This window comes from Myotis brandtii, unplaced genomic scaffold (genome assembly GCF_000412655.1).
Source record: "Myotis brandtii unplaced genomic scaffold, ASM41265v1 scaffold953, whole genome shotgun sequence".
Taxonomy (NCBI): domain Eukaryota; kingdom Metazoa; phylum Chordata; class Mammalia; order Chiroptera; family Vespertilionidae; genus Myotis; species Myotis brandtii.
Genome location: NW_005371933.1, coordinates 1,651,284 through 1,668,048, shown reverse-complemented (window position 1 = coordinate 1,668,048; position 16,765 = coordinate 1,651,284). Strand labels below are relative to the sequence as shown.

The following is a 16,765-nucleotide window of genomic DNA, read 5'->3' as shown; positions in this document are numbered from 1 at the left end:
AGGAAGGTAGGTGGGTGATAGCACACACAGGCCCAGGGAAAGTTTCTGGATCTGCAAATCCACATCTGTAAGCAGAGAGGAGGGAAAGACTGAAGAAAGAGGCTGGCCACTCATCTGGTAACGAATAGACTTTTTAAAGGGAAATTTACAGGAGGCATGCGTTGGGTGGCTGCAAGGCCAAATGGACCCTTGTGCCCCTTGGTGGGCACCAAAGAAGAATATAGGGTAAAAGGGGGACAGTCACAGGGACCATATGAGGCTTCTACCAGGTACAGGAAATTACATGCTTGACCAGGTCAGTACAACAACCAGTTCCAGGAACCAGCACATGGCAGGAGGCAGTGGAGCGGTGCTGATGTGTATCAGAGTGAACTACGACCAGATAGTCTCTCAGGGAGGTTTGTGGAAAGCAACCTCCCCTCTGGCCCGGACCCAGCTTGCGGGACAGGAAGTGGTCGCGGCATGGAACGGCAGACCCTCCCCACAGCTGAAAGGCTGGACTGGGAAATGCCTTCTACCTCACCAGCACCACGGGGCCATGGAAGAGGTGGGTTGTGATCAGATCTACGCATAGAATTGTGGAACAAGTTGGAGGCCATGTGGGGGGTAGGTAGGGACGGAGAGAGGGTGGAGTCCAGGTGGCTGCTGCATTTGTCCATGGGAGAGAGTGTTCAAGGGTTAATAGTGAAAATGGTAGAGAAACAGGTTCCAGAGGGAAGGGGGAGGGAGGAACAAGAAAAGACAAGTGGTGAGCATTCAAATGGGTTTTGAAGTTTGCTTCCTGCGCTCACCACCTGTTCTGCAACACTGAGTTAGACTCAAGCCTGTGAACTTGTTTCCCACCAGGACGGATTGATAACACCAACCTCCCAAGGCTTGTGGTGGTATTAAATGAGGTTTGACCTAACATACCAAGCAGAGTGACTGGCACTCAATAAATGGTGGTAACCTAAGTTCCCTATAGAGATATCACGGAAGCCTGTTTTTTGTTTTTGTTTTTTTTTGTTCAGGAGGCTACAGAGGTATAACTGACATCATTTACGAAAATAGGCATCATTTCCTCAGTCAGCGAGGCAGGCTGACTTCCATCTGAATCCTGAATCCACACTTACTAGTTGTGGGGCTGGGAAAACCTCCTTCGCCCCAAAAGCTGTGCTTTTTACGTTTTTTTGACCAGCGTCTGTCTAGGTAGCACAAAAGTCCCCAAGGTCCACATGTCCTACCCATTCCCACTGCACAGTGAAAAGGAAACAGGTGATGCTGAAGCACGAGAGAGAAACATAAACAACTCATAGAAAAAAATTGCAAATTTAAAATAATAGCAATTTCCTTTATAGTAACTTATAATAATAGTATGTTACAAATTATTTAAAACACAAATTCACAGGTACTGTGAAGTGGTACAGTACCTACATTTTTGGAGGGTATTATACACACAATTTCTAGCAAATGAGGTAAGAATTTACATTTGAACTATTAGGATGAACCACACGAAACTGTCATTTTTGTAGGTCAAGAAGGGTTGACTGGAGTCAGTTTCATATGGTTTAACCCAGTGGTCGGCAAACTGCGGCTCGCGAGCCACATGCGGCTCTTTGGCCCCTTGAGTGTGGCTCTTCCTAAGCCTTAGGAGTACCCTAATTAAGTTAATAACAATGTACCTACCTATATAGTTTAAGTTTAAAAAATTTGGCTCTCAAAAGAAATTTCAATCGTTGTACTGTTGATATTTGGCTCTGTTGACTAACGAGTTTGCCGACCACTGGTTTAACTGAAGGTAAAAATGGTTGAAGACAGGTAATTTCGTTTGATTTAGCCCAATAGGACATTTCAGTATAGTTCTTGAAAAATAACAGGTGAAAATATATGTCAATAGACCTCACCACTCTCTATAGTTATAGCAGTGGTTCTCAACCTTCCTAATGCCGCGACCCTTTAATACAGTTCCTCATGTTGTGGTGACCCCCAATTTCATTGTTACAAATTGAACATAATTAAAGCATAGTGACTAATCACAAAAACAATATGTAATTATATATGTGTTTTCCGATGGTCTTAGGCGACCCCTGTGAAAGGGTCGTTCGACCCCCAAAGGGGTCGCGACCCACAGGTTGAGAACCGCTGCTCTATAGGGTTTAGAGAAGAGCCCACAACCAATAATATAAATAGTGATAAAGCTGAAATATCACGTAAGAGCAAGTAAACAGCAATAGGTTTGAGTGTAAATTCAAGACAAAGGCAGTGACGCCTGACAGTGGAGAGTTGTGAAAATTATGGGTCTTCAAGCTCTGCACATGCCTGGCGACCGTGGAACCGATACAGCATTGTCAAGCCACCCACCTTTCGGTAAAATATTGGATTAGAGTATGCGATAAACTCTAGCAATGAGCTCATTTTCGTTTATGAAAACCAAATGGTAGTTCCCCTTAATGACGCAATTATGGAACGGTTACTAAGCAGCCTTTAATTGTCTACAAAATGAGTCGAAATAATTTGGCTTGACTTCTCCATCAGAATCTCGCAAAGGCTCTGCATCTGTCGGCCAGTTCCTGGGCCGCCTGCAGGGCCCCGACTGCCTGCTGACTTTAGGAACTGGTTGGCTTTAGGAATCCCGTTTTAAGACTCACTCTCCTCATTTGTGAAGTGGCGATGGTGATCATATGCAGGGCCTAAAGTCGTGAGGCTCAGATGAAACCGTGCTCGTCGAATACTTAGCACTGTGACGTGTAAATAGATAGTGATCAATACATGATGGTTATTAGTATGACTATCACCATTTTGACCACAAAGGGAATGTGCAGAAGCCCCACCCCTCTAACATGAGGCCTTGCTCTTACGAAGGACAGGCTGGGCTCAGAGGGGTCTGCAGGGGTGAGAGCCAGGGCCGAGGGATGGCATCCACTGAGCGCCCAGGTGGAAGGAGAAGGGTCCCGGGACGGCGGGGGGCAGGCCTGGGTGACTGTTGCTGGAGGAGATGGGCTGCTCTGTGAGGGAGAAGAATCTTGATGAGGCAAGAAAAGGCAGGAAGGAAGGGGAGCCCGCCACATGTGTGGACCTCACATCTACCGGGTTCACCTTTCTCTCTGAATTGCTTATGGCTTTGTCAGGGAACAGCCTGTAGGCTCGCTTAAAAAAATTGTGTTTTTTTTTCTTTTCAATTACAGTTGACATTCAATATTATTGCGTATTAGTTTCAGGTGTATAGCATCGTGGTCAGACAATCAGATACTTTACAAAGTGATCCCCCCGATAATTCTAGTACCCACCCAGCACCATGCATTATTACAATATTATTGCCTATATTCTCTATATACTGTACTTGACTATTTTGCAACCACCAATGTGTACTTCTTAATCCCTTCACCTTTTCCACCCAGCACCCAGTCTCCAGTCCCCGGCCCCTCCCTCTGGCGACCGCAGGCTGTTCTCTGTGTCTGTGCGGACTCACTTTCTCAGAAGGCAGGATCTACAGGACTTGACGACATTTCACTTTTGTGTGCAGCAGAAAAGGCAAACCAATTTCCCTGCCTGTCACTTTAGGGAGGGCTTCGTGGCTTATTTCCTTTCTTCTCTATCCTGCTTGCCTCACTTTGCAAGATAAAAAAGGCAGAAGTTCAGCTGCCTTAATAAAAAAAAAAAGAGATGGAAGGTCTACCTGATATTCAGGATAAAAATCTGTCTTGCTGCTGGGTTATCTCTTGGGGTGAGCAATAAAAATGGCACAGGAAGAGCTAAAAAAAAAAGGCAAAAAGAGTTGATAAAAAGTTCTTAATGTGAGAAGCTGCATGAGCTAATGAATCAAGACTCCGGAGGAGGACGAGAAGCAGGCGAGAGGCGCTCTGCAGGCTCTGCAGCTTGTTCTACTTCCCTCAGTGTCGATAAAATGAGTTCAATTGAGTCCTTCCCTGTGCCTTCTGCTGGGTTGGGTGACTGTTTTAGTTGGCTGGGGCTGCAAAACAATACCACAGGCCAGGAACTTAAGCAAAGGACATGTATTTCCTGACAGTTCCGGAAGCTGAACGTCCAAGGTCAGGATGCCAGCATGGTCAGGCTTTGGTGAAGACCCTCTTCTTGGCGACAGTCTCCATCTCTCTATGTCCTCACATGACAGAGAGAGTGACAAGTGTCTCTCTTTCTCTTCTTATAAGGCCACAGCCCTCCTGGCATTTGGTGGTAAGAGGCTGAGAAGGGAGAGAGCCAGAGGATGCGGTCCTCTAATTCTGAGTAGAAGCTTGCACGAGTCTTAGCCTAACCCAGTGGTCGGCAAACTCATTAGTCAACAGAGCCAAATATCAACAGTACAATGATTGAAATTTCTTTTGAGAGCCAAATTTTTTAAACTTAAACTATATAGGTAGGTACATTGTTATTAACTTAATTAGGGTCCTCCTAAGGCTTAGGAAGAGCCTCAAGGGGCCAAAGAGCCGCAGTTTGCCGACCACTGGCCTAACCCATCTGTACTGTGGCTGTGTGGGACAGGTCCAAACCAGCATAGCAAAGGCTTAAAGGAATGAACTGAGATTTGACCACTGCCCACAGAAGATGAGCTAGAATGCATAGACAACTTAATTGATTTGATTGACTACATTTTTAAAAAAATCAACATTCTCCAGAGGATTCTAACAGAACACAGTTTAAACAACATAACACTCACTTTGCCCAATAGAATCCCAAACTATTCAAAATAAAAGAACTAAGAGAATGTGACTCATTCTCAAGAGAAAACAATCAACTGGCAGGTGCCAATTCTGCAGTGATCTAATGTAGAAATGATCAGTCTATATTGAGTGAAAATAAATTTCAGGAATAAAAGTGAAATAAAGCCACTTTGGACAAAGGAAAACTAAGAGAATTCATCATGCAGACATGCTTCAGAAGAAATGACCAAGGAAGTCTTCAATTTGAAGGGCAATCATAACAGGGAATTTGGAATTTTCAGGAAGGATAGATAGTAAATAGCTGAGTAAATATGTAAGACCATTTTCCCCCTTAAATTCTTTAAAAATACATGTATGTGTTTAAAGCAAATATTATAATTTTTTTTTTCTGGGGAGGTTTCAATGTATGCAGATGTAATTCATATGACAACTATAACATAAAGGACAGTGGAAGGGGATTGAAGGCGTCTATAATGGTTGCAAGTTTTTTGTATTTTACATGAAGTGGTAAAATAGAATGCGACAGGTTAGGTATGTGTATTATAATGCCTAGACAGCCACTAACAAATAATAAAAAGAATATAGCCCAAACACCAATAGATATGTTCAAATGGATTACCAAAACATATTCAAATAATCACAAGAAGTCAATAAAGGGGAAACAGTGAACAAACAAACTAAAAATCAGACATAAATCCAACCATATTTATCAATAATTAAATTAAATGTTAACTCCAATTAAAAGGCAGAGATTGATTAATAGATTGATCAAATAGACTTCATAACAAAGAGTATTACCAGGAATAAACTGGGGCATTTAATATTGGTAAAAATTCATCAGGAATAAAAAAATCATAAATGTGTAGACACCTAATAATAAAACCTAAAAATGAACCAAAACTTAACAGAATTAAAGGAAAGAAGCACAAGTATAGTAGGATATTTTAGCACTCATATTTCAGCAATTAATAGACCAACCTGACAAAAAATAATCAGTAAAATCATAGATCTGAATAACACTATAAATCATCTTGATATATTTGATATATATATACAGCACTATACCTAACTGTAGAGTATACATTCTCTTCAATGTATGAGATACACTCCCCAAAACTGACAATATGCTGGGCCATAAAACAATATATTCCAAGGACTGAATCACACAAAGCATGCTGTAACTGAAACAGAGTTAAGATTAGAAATCAATAATAATATTTAAGAAAATCCCAAATATCCAGAATTAAACACGTCTAAATCATTCATGAGTCAAAGACGACATCATAAGGAAAATAAGAAAACCTAAAACAAGTAGAAGGAAGTAAATAATAAAGACAATAGCAGAAGTTAATAAAAGAGAAAGCAGTAGAAAATTAACAAAGCAAAAACTGATTTTTTTTTTAAAGACCCCAAAAATTGACAAACCCAGAGTCAAACTGGTCAAGGACAAAAGAGAGAATGCAAATCACCAACATCATCATCGATAAGGGCTTATCACCACAGGGCCTATATACATTGAAGGAGTGGGAAGAGACTACTATGAACAAACCAAAGCGAACAAAATCGTTGTTATAGAAAGTAGACAGATTTCTTGAAAAATACAATTTACCAAAGTTGATACAAGAAGGAACAGAAAATCTGAATTACCCTGTATCTAATAAAGAAATGGAATTTGTTATTAAAAACCTTCCAAGAAAGAAAACCCTAGTCCCAGATAGTTTCACTGTGAATTCTATTATATCTTCAAGGACAAACAAAACAAACTTCTTCAGAAAGTAGAGCAGAAGGGAAACATAGCTGAACGTATCACATCAGCATAACACTACCAATAGCACCTCATAAAGGAATCTTCACCCCCCAAAAAAGTACAGATCAACATACCTCATGAGCACAGATGGCAAATATCCTTAAGAAAATGTCAGCAAATCAAATCTAATAATTTAAAAAGGAAAATAAAATAAATATATCAAGACCAAGTTGGGTTTATTTCAGAAATATACAGTTGGTTTAAGACTAAAAGAATCAACCAATGTAATTATTATATTAAACAATATAATTAAAATTATTTGACAAAATTCAAAGTATATTTATGATAAAAACTCTCAAAAATCTAGAAAAAGTAAGTAACCTTAAACTGATGGGCATTTACGAAGTCCCTGCAGCTTATATCATATTAATGATAGAAGAGTGTATTTTTCCCCCTGATGATCATAATTAAGGCAAGGGTGTCCACTGTCAACACTTTTATTTATCATTGTACTGGAGGTCCTAACCAGTTCAATAAGAAAATAAAGGAGAACCTGGCTGGAGAACCTGGCTAGAACCTGGCTAGAGAACCTGGCTAGGCTGCTGATCAACTGAGCGCTGTCTCCATGTCATTCCTTCTTCGCCAACTCCATCCACACTTTTTAGAACCCCTTGACCTGCTGGGGTTGTACCCCAATAATTGGCGCCTGAACAGGGACTCCCCTAGTTAAGCCCCTCCCACCCCCACACTCAGGATGGATAGGTGCTGCAGACCCCCCTATAGAGGATAAGTAGGGTAATAGGGTGGATAGTACAGAACCTAGATTGAGAAGATGAGCCATACTGACTCTAAAGAAAGAAGACTCTATATTGATCTTTAAACACATATGTTTGCTACTAGAGGAGTTAAGGTTACTCCCAGTCCGACAGAACATTTTATTTATTATTACTATTTTTTAAAATTAAAAAAAAAGAAAAGAAAATAAAGGTCCAAAATATCAGAAAGAAGAAGAAAAATGAAATCTATAAAATAACTACTAGAACTAATAAATGAGTTTTGCAAAGTCACAAGATACAAGTTAATATAAAAATTAATTGACTTATTGTGTACTAGGAATAAACAATAGAAAAATAGTAGCACCAGAAAAACTACTTGGGGGAAAAAAGTCTAACTAAAGACATCATGATTTCAACACCAAAAACAACAAAACATTGCTGAGAGAAATGAAAGAAAACCTGAATAAATGGAGAGACACATCAGACTCATTGATTGGAAGGCTTAGTATTGCCAAAATGGCAATTCTACCCAAATTTATACATAGATTCAATACAATCCTAATCAAAATTCTTTTTTAGAAATTGACAAGCTTATATAAACTTTATATAAATGCAAAGGACCTGGAATAACAAAAAAAATTTTTTTAAGAAAAATTTGAAGGACTTAACCTGACTACAGTCCTTAACATAAAGCTATAATATTGGCAAATAGATAAATCAATAGAGAGCTATATACAGATAGATCAATGGAGCAGAATCCAGAATCCAGAAATAGACCGAAATATATATGGTCAATTAATTTTGGCAAAGTTTCTAAGGCAATTCAATGGGAATAGAAACATCTTTCAAAAAATGATGCTGGATCAACAGGATATCCATATGAAAAACAAACACACACACAAGAACCCTTACATACTATATAAAAAAAATTCAAGTAAAAAAGATCATAAATCTAGAAATAAAAATGAAACACTTTTATGAGAAAACACGGGAGGATATACTTGCAAACTTGGGATAGATAAATTTGTAATGCCTCTATCAGACAAAGGACATGTATCCAGAATATACAACAAACTCCTATAAATCAATAATAACAGAAAGATAACCCGTTAAACATAAAAATAGGCAATAACCATGCCTACTTTAAAATGCAATTGCATAAAACTAGGCAACATGAAAACTGGAACTTTCGCCCAGTTGGTGTGGCTCAGTGGTTGAATGTCGACCCATGAACCAAGAGGTTGCTGGTTTCCTGGTTTGTAGGCTTGATCCCCAGTAGGGGTCATGCAGGGGGCAGCCAATTTATGTCTCTCTCTCTCTCTCTCTCTCTCTCTCTCTCTCTCTCGCCCTCCTTCTCTAAAATCAATATATAAAATGGAACTTTTATATTATTGGTGCATATGGAAAATGGTACAACCACTGAGTAGAATTTTTAGGCTTAGGGTATGAACATACTCAACCTCACTAAACATGCCAAACTATTCTCCAAGGTTGTACCGAGTTTTCATCTCAATAGCAATGTAAAGAGTTCCCAGTGCTATATATCTTCACTAACGCGTGGTTTTGGCAGGCTCCTTATTTGTACCCATCTGGTGGGAGTCAAGTGACAACTCCCTGGAATCCTAACTTATGTTTCCCTGATTACTGCTAATATGTTCATTCTTCATTCATATCCCCTCTCGTGCAAAATGAATTTTCAGATCTTACGCCCATTTGTCTATTGAGCTGCTGTTTCTAACTGATTTGACACTTTCTTTACTCCAGATAGACATCTTTTGTTGGCCATATGTGTGTGGCAAAAATCTTCTACCGGTTGGTGGCTTATCTTTTTACTTTCTTGTCAGTGTCTTTGATGAACAGATATTCTTCACTTTATACAAATATAAATGTGTTATGAATTTTTGCTTAGAAGTTTAATTTTAATAAATTGAGCCAAACATTAATTCTTATGGGAACCTAGTATAAGAAACTTTATCCATATTAAAAACAAACAAACACACAAGTTTTTAGGCTCGAACCCCAGTAGGGGTCATGCAAGAGGCAGCCAATTGATGTTTCTCTCTCTCTCCCTCTCCCTTCTTCTCTAAAATCAATATATAAAATGGAATTTTTATATTATTGGTGCATATGGAAAATGGTACAACCACTGAGTAGAATTTTTAGGCTTAGGGTATGAACATACTCAACCTCACTAAACATGCCAAACTATTCTCCAAGGTTGTACCAAGTTTTCATCTCAATAGCAATGTAAAGAGTGCCCAGTGCTATATATGCTCACTAATGGGAGAGTCTCTTTTTAAGCCAGGAAGTCTGTTGTCATTAACCACATTCATTCTCCCAAAGCACTGATTTTTAATAACTTTTGTAACTCCATAATACTTTTAAGAAGTGTAATATTCATAGCAAAATTCTGACATGGACTTGCAAAGAAATTCTTTGAGTATTTAGGAAATAAATTTCATATTTCTAGAAGCAAATATAGCCTTATCAAAACCAATTATTTAACTTTCTCCTTTTCCTCTTTTTCTGTTTTATTTTTTTCCTCCCAAAAAGAGAGTTCCTATTTTGGAGGAATAGGAGAATGCCATTGATATATATAATATATAATATATGCTATATAACATGTATTTATATATAACATGATTTTTAAAAAGTAGTTGATAAACTCTCTCTTTAGTTCCTATATATAAGATTCTGAAACCAGGCTGGACTGATAGACTGGGTAGGTGGCAGCCTATAGCATTGTAAAGTATACAAGTACAGCAGAGTATAGTAAATAGAATCCACAGTTTGAATCAGATTACTGACAAATGATTCTGGATTATCTTGGAATTACTGTACTGTAAAGGTCACAGAACTCTGTTCCTTGTCCTGTCCTGGAAGGAGATGTTGAAATGAAAATGAAAGTACTTTTCAATTCTTTCATCATTCTTAATGATAGAAAGAAAGGAAGAACAATGAAAATTCGAAAAGATCTCAAAACCAAAAGGATGGAATTTAACCAAGGAAACTGTAAATCTGTCTTCACATTTAAAAGTTAATTGTGTATATAAATAGTGAGTCTGCCTTGGCTAAATTTCATTTCAAAAATATTTTGTATGGCCTACTTGGCTTCCTACTTTAAATGAGGCGATACGGTGAAAGATTTGACACAATCGGAACGGCTGTGACAGCAGTAAGGTGTTGCTCTGGACAGGATAGCCCCACCCCCTGTATAAGATCCTCCTGACCCCACCTGGACATCTAATCCACTGTGTTCAGTTCTGGGGGCTGCTCTTCAAGAGGCACATCAACACTATGAATGGTACCCAAAGAAGGGTGTTAGAGTAGCATGGGGCACCTGGCCAGGAAGCAGTCTGCTCACAAGAAGGGTTTTCTGGAATATAGTTATATTCTACCTGGGAAAGGTGGTGACTTTTTCTAATTGGCCACTAAGTAAACACACCAGGAACCTAGAAATCACTTCCTGGGAAGCTGGAAATCTAGAAAAGTTTACTGGGAGAAAGATTGAGAGCCAGCCCCGAATCCTATCCCCCAGCCTTCCAGGATAATCCTGGTCAGAGAGAGCAGAGATTTAATCACTTCTGGCCCCCAAGGAGGCTCCCCTTGCCACTTCACTGACCCTAAAGACCCACACCGGGCTCATCATAATTAAAATGGCAAACGTGAAAGACAAAGAAAGAATCTTACGGTCTTGTTTGAAAAACTGAGCTTTGCCTTGACCCTTAAAATAAAAAACAAGACATCGTGGAATGGTGCTCAAGCATGTGAGGAATCAGGTTGAAAGTGTGGTTTGAATCCAGATGTTGCTTAGTGGCTGAATGATCTTGAGCAATAACCTGAATATCTCTGGGCCTTACACATAAAATGGGTTGGGTGGTGGTAATAAAACCAGCCTCGTAGTATTAGGTGGGTATTAAATGTAAAGATTCTTGCAAAGGGCTTGGCATAGGACATAGTAAAAGCTATGTGGTAGGTCTCGTGACCATCACCCTGTAGCCTGGCCCTGAACTTGAGCCCAGTGGCTGAGGCCCTGTAGCAGGAAGTGAGCACCCCAGGCATTGGCTAGGTACCAGAAGGTTTCTCCAGGTCCCCGGAGTTATGTTCAGTATAGTAGCCACCACCCACCATGGCTACTGAGCACTTGAAATATGGCAAGTGCAACTAAGGAACTGAATTTGAAATTCTATTTCATTTTTAATTAACTTTCATTGAAATTTACACACCCACACTGCTAGTGGCTGCCTCATGGAACGGTGCCAAAGAAGAGACCTGCTAACGCGATGAATGACCACAGACCACAGAACGACCACAGCACACTCTTCGATGAAATTGCCATGATTATTAAAAGGGGTGCAAAATCACCCTTAAAGTGGGCAGATCCCTTCCAACTTTAACCTGTAGGGGTCCTCTCTATTCAATTGCTTTTCGTCAACGTCCTATTTTTGCCACCACCTACCCAGTCTTCTCTGCCAGCGGCAGCAGCTCCCCAGGCCTCACAGTGGCAGGTGCCAAGCTAGCCAGGGTGCCCAGGGTGAGCTTAGCAAGTCCCAGCAACAAAGGGTGGTTCTGTCTGCATTTTGCTTCCTGCCTGGGTGTGGTGTTCACCGCTCTCTCCCGGCTGGTGTTTTTCCGAACAATGGAAATAAATCGGATGTAATGTAGCAGAACACGACAAGGGACGGTTTCCCCTTAACAAATACTCATTTGAAATGGTGCCCAAGCCCTGCTCGAGGAGCGATCTATTTCCCACAGCAGTGTTCCGGCAAAACCCATTACTAATTCCACAACTCAAATTAAAACTAACAGAGCTTGAAGGCTGGGGCCGACACTCTCTCTGCTGACAAGGAGTGAGGAAGGGTGGGGGAAGGCGCCGCGCACTCGCGTGTGTATGTGTTTAATTACACTGTTTAACACATCGAGAATAATTTAGCCACCCAAGTGGAGAAAATAAGGCACTTAACTGTTCTCTGGTGGAAAAAAAACCACACAAAACCCATGCAAACCACTTTTAGCTGTATGCCACCTGGGCACACCTCTGGGCTTTGGAAGGAGAGGAAGAGAAGGGGAAACCAGGGAAAAGAGAGGTAGAGTAAGGGAGAGAGAGAGTAGGAGGAGAGAGAGGGAAGGAGAGAGGGACAGCTTGGGGGAGAGAAGGAGTGAGAGGTAGAGAAAGAGAGTAAAGGAGAGAGAGGAAGAGATGGAGGCAGGAAGGAGGGAGAGAGAAAAACAGAGGTGAGAAGGAGGGGAGAGAGCAGAGGAAGGGAGGAATAAAGAGAAAGAGGGAATTTTCCATATGTGCAAATCTACAGGGAGTTGGGAAGGACACATGACCACTTCTCAAGGTGCGGCAGGCGGGGGCCTGGGCAGTCCTGTGTCCATCTGGATAAAGTGACCTGATTAAGTGAATAGACAGGGTCTGGGAACCGGATTAGAAGGAGACAGCGACGCTGGATTAGGACAGCTGCTGAGTGGAAGGGACATGCCTGCGGTGGCCCAGGAGCCAGCCATCCTGAGGGCCTCCCCCTGATTCTCTGCCTCAGGCACGTCTCTTACCTTCTCCGGATAAGGATTCGAGGGGCAGAGGACAATGTTTGGCTGAGAACGAGGATAACGTTCCTGACTTCCCCTTCCTCAGGCACGTGAGAGTTCATTGGATCCAGATGTGGGCCCCTGGCTGCGTTCCCTGAAGGCAGGTGTGTGGTCAGCTCTGATGGAGACCTGCCCCTCAGGGTCTCTGTCCACCAGCTGTGAGTGGGGCTGTTCAGTTCTCTGAGCTGCGTGGGCTTGACCCTCCGGCAGGGGAGGTGGGCACAGAGGGGCTGACCCAGCCAGTGAACAGAGGCCAGCGTGCTGCCCAGAGAGAAATCAAACCGAGGTCCTGGCCACTCTCAGTTTTAAGGATCCCTTGTGGCTCATGTGGCAGAGCAAGAATATTAACCTCAGCATCGGCTCTCTTCCAGCCCAAGAACTCAGGCAGCTCATCACCCATCACCCGGGGCCACTACCTTTAGTTCAAGGTACTTCTCTCAGTAAGTGCAGCTCCACCAGCGGGGGTGGCAGTGGGCAAGCCTTTGCTTCCACACCCCTCCACCATCTCTTAAAATTGTGCAAGTGCTTATTAGCTAAATAGACCATCTCTGAGGCAATGCAGATGCTGGATAGAGGCGACTTTCAGCTGCCTTTCAACACGAGTGTCACAGATTACCAGGGGCTGGAAAGCCCCTTAGGGATCGCCTTGCTCAACTATATTAACTATTAAGTCAAGGAAATAAGGTTTGGTTGAACTTTCTGGCTGTTTATTGAGAGAACCAGTTTTGCAGACTGGAGAGCATGCATGGCCTCACATTGTATTGCAGATTTTTTTTTAATTCAAAAAAAGGCTTGTGCAAAGCAAAACACAGTGCATGGTAGAGAAGAATACCCTGAGAATTTAGGGGTCCAGACAGAAGAGAGACCAAACCCAGGGCTGCCTGGGTCTGAGGCAGTGCCAACAGGTGTGCTGCAGGAAAGTGCTGGCGCACTCAGTTCAGCCAGTTTCTTTGGCCTTCTCAGAGTCTTTATATGCAAATCTGAATCATGATTCTCCAAGGAGGGGAGAGTAGGAGGCATCATTCACCCAAGTGTTTGATCCCAGAACCTTATATCAGGAGCACCTAGCAACAGCTTTCAGAATCAGTGTTCCATGTACCATGCTTTAGGAAACACTTGCCTAAGATATATAGAGTCCGGTCTATCAAGGACAGGGAACACCAGTGCCTTACACATGTCCAACAAATATTAATAACTAGAGGCCCGGTGCATGAATTCATGCATGGGTGGGGTCTGGCCAGCCTGTCCTGATTGGGGCCCATCGATCAGGGGCCAGGCCAGCCTGAAGGAGGGGCCGTGGGAGGTTGGCCAGCCAGCCCTGCCCCCATCAGGCCGGTTGGCCAGCCACAGTGCATGTCATAGGGACAGGTCATTCTGTTCGTTCTGGTCACTTGGCTTTTATATACATATAGATAGTAATTTGATCTGTTTCGAACAAATCTTATGTGCTGTCTCAGGTTCCCTTCATGTCACTTGTCTCTGGGGCTCTCAGCCCAGACAACTTCTGGACTCAAATAAAGTGCCAACTTTAAGGACTAGGATCTGGATTTCCCAGTGGCTGCCAAAGGGGCCGGATGGCACAAATCCAAAGTTCAGGAGAGTTAACTCCCCATGGGGCAAATTGAGCAATGGAAGATAGGAGACGGAATGAAACCGGCATGTAAATTTCCTCCCCAACCTCTCTCAGTAGAGTGTCCCAAGGCCTGGTGTTTCTGCAAAGCTAGCCCACAGATGTTCTGCGTTGGCCACGTGGCCAGCGATGTCTTTTTGTGAAGGTGACACTTCTCCTTGCATTGCTTCCCATTCTCCTCTCCTCCTTTCTCATTTCCCTTCCCACACTGTCCTGATATTGCATCTCCCAATGAGGCATTAGCACTTAACCTTTGTCTCAAGCTTTGTTTTGTAAAGAATCCAGGCTCAAGGAATATAAATAGTATTAACTAAAATTTTTTTTTAACATTGACCATGTGCCAGCCACTGCCCAGTACTTTGCATGTATTATTTTATTTAATCTGTTCAGTAATTGTATGAGGCAGATGCTGTTGTTACCACGTTTTAGTGATGAGGAAACTGAGACCCAGAGAGGTTAAGTAACATGCCCGAATGGTAATATCACATAACACATATGGTAAGAGCAAGCACAGTGCTGGAAAGAGAGTAAGCACCCAGTGCCAATAGTTGGGTCATTAATTTGTAATTTCTTGATAGCACCTCTTCTTCTAAGGCATTCTTTCAAGTGAATCCCTCACTGAATACAACCAACAGGGGGACAAGACAACGTACTGGGAACAATCTAACTCTAGCTCCACTGTTTGCATCTGGTGTGCACTCAGCAGCAAGTCACTCACCAGGTACCTCACTTTTTTATCTATAAATGGGAGATAATGAACTCATGTTACACATAACTCTTCCCTATTACACAGTTGACTGATTATTACTACACTAGTGGCCCGGTGCACGGATTCGTGCACAGTGAAAGGAAATAAATTAGAAGAAAGACTCATGTGGTAATTATGTTATTGCAAAAAATTACATGTCAAAATAGTATATATAATATGGTATTATAAAATTAAAACACGTGTGCAATTGGCGCCAGTGAAATCTTTACATGTATTGCACAGGCACGAGTCAATGTTTATTTTTAAATTGCCAGTGCACGTCATATGTACTGGCCGGTCAGTCGGTCGGTAGGATGGACATACAGTCAGTCACTTAGCCTTTTATATATATAGACATATATTGGCATCAACCAATGTGCTAACAATTGAGTCCTCCTGCAGCTATCACCCACAAAAACAAAGTCTGGGTCCAGCAGGATACAGGTGGGACAACTCAGGAGGATGTGGTGACTGGAGATCCAGGGAATGCCACCCAGGCATCAGCAAAATTCTGCATGTGCCAGGGCAAACAGGCAGTCGGCAGGTCACAACCCAACTGTAACTACAGAGGAAACATATCCGCACTTATTGCAACCTGGTTAGCTTGGCCTCAAGCAAAACAGCGTGAGCTCTGCTCTCTGAGACCAGGATCACATCTCCAGATGACCCACCTCCAGCAGCCACAGAGGCACAAGCATTGACTGGGAAGCAGCTGGAGGGGTATAGGAACCGCCTGAACCTCTGAAGTGGCTGTGATCAGTCTTTGGCACTAACCCGGATTTTTCAACTCTGTTCGTATCATTATTCAGCTGGTTCATTAGAGAACAGAAGGCAAGGCCTGGGCCCCATTCCTCCCCCTCAGTATTAAATACTGACCATGTGCCAGAAACTATGAATGGGGGGACAGTGATGGGGGTATCCATTATGGTCAATGTAGTGCTCAAGGTTGTGGCTTTGCATGAGTAGAAAGCAAAGGTGACTCAATGATTAAGAGAGTCAACTCATCCTTTGCCCTGGGTTTCCTTAAAGCTTATCCTTACACACTGCATCAAAAATACAGCTTTCAGAGCTACTGAAAACATATTTCTGGGGTTGCAGATTAGGAATCTACATAATTTTAAGAGGCTCTCTTGGTCCGAAGCTCTGGGAGGTCACCATTCACACCTTACCTGTTTCCAACAGGTATGTCCGATGGAGCACTCGGTGTCAGCAGTATTCCCAAAGGGGTCCGGATCCCAGTAGGACTGGGCAGGTCCCAGGGCTCAGCAGCAGCCTGGGGAATCAGAGTGGCAGTCTCTCTGGGGAAGAGAAGTTGCAGCCCTCAGTGCTGGCATCTGGCATCTGTTTGCTTCTTCCCCTAAGGCTCTTCCTTATAAGGGCACACTAGGCATTGCCCCACCTCAGTTAAACAATAATCAGCAAACATTGGGCACCTCCCTGAGAGGGGACATTGGATTTAACTGCTAGATCTTCCCCACACTGGGCCCCAAGGTGATTGCCACCTGATCCCTCTTTACTTCCTGGAGCCCCAGCTGCAGATTTGCCGGCTGCCTGGGTTTTGGGTTTCTCATTGTTTCCAGATACTCAGCTTATTTTACTTCAGGGAATTGTGTT

General features: G+C 42.4%; 1 protein-coding gene across 1 annotated transcript in view; it reads right to left on the bottom strand.

Annotated features, from left to right (window-relative positions):
• CAPN13 (calpain 13) overlaps positions 1-16,482 on the bottom strand; it is a 66,127-nt gene extending 49,645 nt beyond the window's left edge. The window contains exon 1 of the mRNA XM_014533215.1: positions 16,321-16,482. The gene's annotated coding sequence lies outside the window, so the exon portion shown is untranslated. The remainder of the gene's footprint in view (positions 1-16,320) is intronic.
• Between the last annotated feature and the right edge of the window lie 283 nt (positions 16,483-16,765).